Raw genomic sequence first — 6958 nt, forward strand, 5'->3', positions numbered from 1 at the left:
GCAGACTCGCGCAGTGTGACTCGCGCTCGCAGCGTTGGAACATTTTCCTCGCACGCTGTGTGGGAACGAAGAGGGAATTCCCACTTTTATCCCATTTCTGTCGAAGTGCAAGCTTGTTTCCCAGAGACTAAGGGACGGCCCGGGTCTATACCACTTTCTTCCCACAGCTTTGACTGTGGGAGGTCTGTGGGATGGGATTGGGCCCACTCTCCCATCCTCTTCCCACTTATTCACCACTGGGAAAGGGAATTCAATATGCAAGTTACTTGGGGGTCTACGACAGCCAAGATGCATTGGTAGCATATTGTCATGATGCAAGATTGTCAACCTAGCACAGAAAAGATGGCTGGCCTGAAAAAGTTCGGATTTTCATTCACTTTGTCCAAGCTAGGCATCTTGCCAAAGCTATAGCAGCAGGGAGTGAGTAAGTTAATGTGGCATATACTGAGTGGTAGCTTATCACGTCCCACTATTTTAAATAATCCCCATCTTCTTGCTATGATGAAAACTGTAGTATTCTTGATTACACAATCCACCAAGCTCTTTCTAGTTGAATATCTGAGTCTGTAGGCCTACTGAAGGCCTTAGGGGAGAGAGTGAGGATGTGTTGTATCAGTGTGTAAAGTTAAATATGAGTCTGTTGTGTACCTGAGTGGAGAGAGTGATGATGTGTTGTATCATTGTGTATCTCTTTGCATATATATATATAATAGAAATAAGGCCTGTTGTGGAATTTTCCATGTACCTATGTGTTATGGGGCATATACATATCCGAAATATTACCTTTTGTGGGTATATATGCCCCAAAAAGATATATGCCCCGATAAAGACATGTATAGATTAAAGTGAATATTGCCTGTTATGGGGTTTTCCATTTGTCATTGGTGTATGAGCCAAATTAAACAATATTATCCCTCCATGCATGCTCGACAGACCATGAGGTCGCTGAGCAGACTTGATCTGTGTGTGTGTCAGTGTGTCTGTCTCAACTAAATGGCGTGCGTGTTGTCGAAGGTCGCCACACTTTGTGCTCAGAAGTGTACAATTGGGGGCACAATTCAAGGGGCACTCAAGGCAGATTATTCCTAGTCCCGTTTTCTTTTCCTTGTAATGAGATATTAATTGAGTAATGCAACACAACTCGTATTTGGATGCTTAGTATTTGTATAGTTTTTATTCTTTCTAAACAGATATTGAAGCTGAAAGAGAGGGTCCTCCGACCAAGGAACAACTGAGACGAGCTTTTGAAAAAGGTATGTAAATGCTATTCTATTGCAAATACTATACCATACCTCACGTCAAATAGCCCTCCCTTCCTACCCGGCTGATGCGAAAGAAGGCTTACCATGCTTAGGAAAGGAAGGCTCTGCGCATGCGCAGATCTGAAGGGAAGCTACTCGCTTTTCTAGGGTTACAGTGATAATTATTACGCACAGATGTGTGTATCTGATGTGTTTTTAGGCCAAAAGACGCTCTGCATCACGGACCACAGAGACGCACAACATTTGACATTTGAGCTATATGCATGGATTTTGCACGGACGCATCAAATTGCCAGCCAATGCGTCACCACAAGCATGTGTGACTTTACCACCTGACTCGATCAGGAGAAATTGTCCCATAAGTGTTACTTATAGCAAACGACTCCGACCTTGGGACTTTAGTATTGAAGAATAAAGTCTGCTTTGAGAAGTAGGATTTTGAGACTGATAACCTAGAAGCGAGTCAAATTTATATCTTCGCTGCAGTAGTGAATTCACAAAGTGAGGTTAGTCGAGACCATTAGTCAAGTAATGTGCAGCATAATCCTGGGTCCTGGATCTATTTGTCTCGGCAATCCTTGTTCTTTGCACCCTGTAACATCACTAGGCTAGGCCCAAGTAACCTTCCCACATGGATTCCATGTGGGCCCCTAAGTGGGATCCCACATGGTTACGTTGTGGGAAGTGTCACTTGGGCGCCATGTGGGATTTGATTACGACTTCCAGTGGGAGAGTGGGAAGTAAATGGGACACGACTGGGAAACGGGGGGGACACGACTGGGAAACGGGTGGGGCACGAGTGGGATCAGGGTGGGAAACGAGTGGGATTCACGGGCGGAAAACGAGTGGGATTCAGGTAGGAAGCGAGTGGGATTCAGGTGGGAAGCAAGTGGGATTCAGATGGGAAATAAGTGGGGTTTAAATCGGAAACGTGTGGGACTTCTTCTTAATTCTTCTTTTTCTGACTTCCGTAGAGGACTGGGTTCTTGCGAACGTCTCAGAGTCCTGCGAATTTAAAAATCATCAATGTATAAAGAAAAAACAAACCAAGAACAACTGATACACACAGATACATATTCAAGCACACACACACTAGTTTTTAATCACTCAAATCAACTTGACGCTGGATTACGACCCCGTGCAAAAGCCGTGTTGATGCGTTCATCAACCTTCGAGTTTGACAGTAATCCCATGAATCGTCTTCGCTTTGTTGAATATGAAGCCGCCATTATAGTACTTGGTGTTCTTCAGATGTAATCTTTGATCCATGCACATGCAATACTCGCGCGTACGGAACGTCGTATTCACAGTCTATTCGCCGGCAATTGTAGCAAATTTCAAACACTCTCAATCGGCAGGCCCAACGCGGAACTGAACAGGGCAGAATAATAGTCCCGCAGTGAAAACAAAAATCCTTGAAAATATTTAGTCATCACATGAGTAAATAAACCATTCTAAGAGACAACAGTTGTTATTAACAGAACTGCAATAATTACACACATATAAAATACTTCGGTGTATTTTGAATGATAGTATTCTTCAACGTTTGCTACAAACGAGTATAGTGTAAACAGCGTGTGCTGTGACGTCTCCGATCTCGATGGGGCAACTTGCAGACTCGCGCAGTGTGACTCGCGCTCGCAGCGTCGGAACATTTTCCTCGCACGCTGTGTGGGAACGAAGAGGGAATTCCCACTTTTATCCCATTTCTGTCGAAGTGCAAGCTTGTTTCCCAGAGACTAAGGGGGTCTATACCACTTTCTTCCCACAGCTTTGACTGTGGGAGTTCTGTGGGATGGGATTGGGCCCACTCTCCCATCCTCTTCCCACTTATTCACCACTGGGAATGGGAATTCAATATGCAAGTTACTTGGGGGTCTACGACAGCCAAGATGCATTGGTAGCATATTGTCATGATGCAAGATTGTCAACCTAGCACAGAAAAGATGGCTGGCCTGAAAAAGTTCAGATTTTCATTCACTTTGTCCGAGCTAGGCATCTTGCCAAAGCTATAGCAGCAGGGAGTGAGTAAGTTAATGTGGCATATACTGAGTGGTAGCTTATCACGTCCCACTATTTTAAATAATCCCCATCTTCTTGCTATGATGAAAACTGTAGTATTCTTGATTACACAATCCACCAAGCTCTTTCTAGTTGAATATCTGAGTCTGTAGGCCTACTGAAGGCCTTAGGGGAGAGAGTGAGGATGTGTTGTATCAGTGTGTAAAGTTAAATATGAGTCTGTTGTGTACCTGAGGGGAGAGAGTGATGATGTGTTGTATCATTGTGTATCTCTTTGCATATATATATAATAGAAATAAGGCTTGTTGTGGAATTTTCCATGTACCTAAGTGTTATGGGGCATATATACATATCCGAAATATTACCTTTTGTGGGTATATATGCCCCAAAAAGATATATGCCCCGAAAATTACATGTATAGATTAAAATGAATATTGCCTGTTATGGGGTTTTCCATTTGTCATTGGTGTATGAGCCAAACTAAACAATATTATCCCTCCATGCTTGACAGAACATGAGGTCACTGAGCAGACTTGATCTGTGTGTGTGTGTCTGTCTCAACTAAATGGCGTGCGTGTTGTCGAAGGTCGCCACACTTTGTGCTCAGAAGTGTACAATTGGGGGCACAATTCAAGGGGCACTCAAGGCCGATTATTCCTAGTTGAAGAGAGTAAATGTCAGTATATAATTATTACGCCAAATCATACATTAGCCATTCATAACTAAACATAATTTTCATGCTCCTGACTGATATTGGGCCTAAGAGTTGACACTGCGGGCTTATTAACTTTCTTGCTGATTAAATGAGTTTATTTATCTGTGCAGTGACAGTAGCCGGTGATCCTACGATTGACGGGAAGAGGAACTACCAAAAACCAGACTACTGTTTGTTCTGCAAAGGAAAATACACTTCAAAAATATCTTCACACCTTCTATCGGTTCACTGTGAAGAAGCAAGAGTACAAGCTGTCACCGCCCTGCCTTGTGGATCGAAGGAGAGGAAGAGAGTTTTGGGGCTTCTTCAAAATGAAGGGAATCACCTACACAACACTGAAGTAAGAAGTCCCTGTTGTGTATTCATGCAGACCTGTTTACCCTTACTATTTTGGAGTAATTTATTACTATTTTTTTATGATTTGGGGGGGGAAATACTCCATTTGAGTTCAGACTACGATTTTCAAATGTGCTTCAAATAAGGTTTATGTTACTAATGTTGTTGTTTGTAACCACTGGGTTACTATTTTGGTCATCCGATTACTATATTTTTACTTGACCATTACTCTTGTCAGGTTTTGGGGGTAAACAGGTCTGATTCATGTTCAAAGTAATTGTACATGTATGTTGAGTCAGAATGTGTAAAATGTAAGTGGAAACAAGGTAACCGCTGACACAGTAGCTGCGAGTAAGTCCCGCTGTCCGAAAATCCAGTGAGTTGTATAACTGCGGACTCAAGAGTCCCGCAGCTAAAAATACCTTGGATCCTCTGGTATGGAACTTCCTTTAAAATCTGGAAAAAAATGGCAGTCACATAAAGAGGGTGGTCACATGCAGGATTAATATGCTTTAAGAGTAAAAATGAACTTTTGAGACCAGATTTGGTTGTTAGATTTCCACTTTTAAAGTCATTGGTCTGACCCGGCCGGGATTCAAACCCCGTGCAATTCACTTCGGAGGCAGGCGCCTCCAAGGCAAGCTGAATGTAGCACAGGGACAAATGCAGTGGCAAACGCAGAGACAACGGCAGAGGCAACGCTGCAACCAATCAGGGAACAGTATTTTGAAATTGACCGTTGTGGGCGTTGTCTCTGCTCTGCTCCTAGTCAATAGACCCTATCGGTATTCCAAGCTCTCGTGATCTCTCGCAAACTTCAGAGCATAGCAAAGCATGCGGTACAGCGATCTCGTGCGAGCTGCACAAGCCAAAGTTCGAAGTTCTCGCGATGTTCAAAGCATAACAAAGAGCGTGTCTCGCGAGAGCTGCTCAGATACCGAAAAGGTCTATTAGATTAGCTCTTACATGAGTCACAAACCGGAACAGACATCTCAGTTTGTTCTGTTTGTCTGCTTCTCAGTGTTGACTTTGATGCGGTCTTTTAATGCATCCAATACAGATTCTTTTGTAAACAACAAAACAACACAAGACAGGAGTCGTTCACACATGTTCATCTCGGTCTTTATTCTTTCAGCTGTTGTGCAAGTAACACGTACTGAACAATTTGCAAAAACTCCAAAGCCAATTGAAGCAGACGCTCTTTTCATCACAGGAGTACGCAAACCAGTACAATGATAGCCACACGTGCGTTTTGCACACCAGAGGCCCAAACAGAGTGTCACTGTGTGTGTGTGTGTGCATGCGTGCGTGCGTGCGTGTGTCTGTGTGTGTGTGTGTATAACTTTTCCACTGCCTTTCTGTTTGTCTGTTTGTGTTCGTCTTCGTACATGTGCCTGAATGTGAGTGTGTGCCAGTGTGTGTATGTGTGTGTATGTGCCTGCGTGAGTGTGTGTTTTGTAAGTGTGTGTGTATATGTGTGTACGTTGTATTCAACAAGGTACTGGATTATTCCGATGAAAATCGATTCCTATTTGTGTTTACTTCAGCAGGGCTATGCTGGCAAATGACATTTCAAGACCCTAAAAATGATGGTGCAAAGGGGGTTCATGGACCAAGGCAAAAATTATGTACAATCCTCAGAGAGCTGACTACATCTTTCTGACAAATATCCCCAGGAAGCTCAACATGTACAAAGAGAGGAAGAAAGCTGATGTAAATGTCTTAATGAAGCTCGGCATAAAGAACAGAATGAAGCGCAAGTTAATATGCTAACACAGCTCTGTGAAGCGCGTGTAAATACCCTTACACAACTTTGCATAGGGATAAAGCGCATGTTGATGTGCTAACACAGCTCTACATAGAGAGTAGGATAAAGCGCGTGTAGATATGCTAACACAGCTCTACATAGAGAGTAGGATAAAGCTCAGCTCTACATAGAGAGTAGGATAAAGCGCTAGTTGATAATGCTATGCTAAAACAGCTCTACATAGAGAGTAGGATAAAGCGCGTGTTGATATGCTAACACAGCTCTACATAGAGAGTAGGATAAAGCGCATGTTGATGTGCTAACACAGCTCTACATAGAGAGTAGGACAAAGCGCGTGTAGATATGCTAACCTAGCTCTACATAGAGAGTAGGATAAAGCGCGTGTAGATATGCTAACACAGCTCTACATAGAGAGTAGGATAAAGCGCATGTTGATATGCTAACACAGCTCTACATAGAGAGTAGCATAAAGCGCTAGTTGATATGCTAAAACAGCTCTACATAAAGAGTAGGATAAAGCGCGTGTTGGTATGCCAAAGAGAGTAGGATAAAGCGCATGTACATATGCTACAGGGGTGGAACTTTTCCGCGAATCCGCGGACACAACTTACGAATTCCGCTGGAGAACTTCTTTTCTACCAGATGCAAACGAGTTGAATTTAAGTCTCAGAATGCACCAGATTGCACAGATTCTAAAGTACGGTACCATTTTTAACCGCCCTAGAATAAAGGGATTTCTTCTTTTTTCATCACAAGAGAGTCCCACCCCGGATGCTAACACAGCTCTAAAAAAGGTATCTGCATGCACCATGTACCGCCAACATTACATGACTGAGAGAGGATTATATCTGAATGC

At 43.1% G+C, this 6958-nt stretch overlaps 1 long non-coding RNA gene across 1 annotated transcript in view; it reads left to right on the forward strand.

The window, feature by feature from the left end:
- Positions 1-1184: 1184 nt before the first annotated feature.
- LOC138976326 (uncharacterized) overlaps positions 1185-6958 on the forward strand; it is a 14494-nt gene continuing 8720 nt past the window's right edge. The window contains exons 1-2 of the long non-coding RNA XR_011458946.1: positions 1185-1253; positions 4109-4338. This is a non-coding gene — a long non-coding RNA (uncharacterized lncRNA). The remainder of the gene's footprint in view (positions 1254-4108; positions 4339-6958) is intronic.

This window comes from Littorina saxatilis, linkage group LG1, assembly GCF_037325665.1.
Source record: "Littorina saxatilis isolate snail1 linkage group LG1, US_GU_Lsax_2.0, whole genome shotgun sequence".
Lineage (NCBI taxonomy): Eukaryota > Metazoa > Mollusca > Gastropoda > Littorinimorpha > Littorinidae > Littorina > Littorina saxatilis.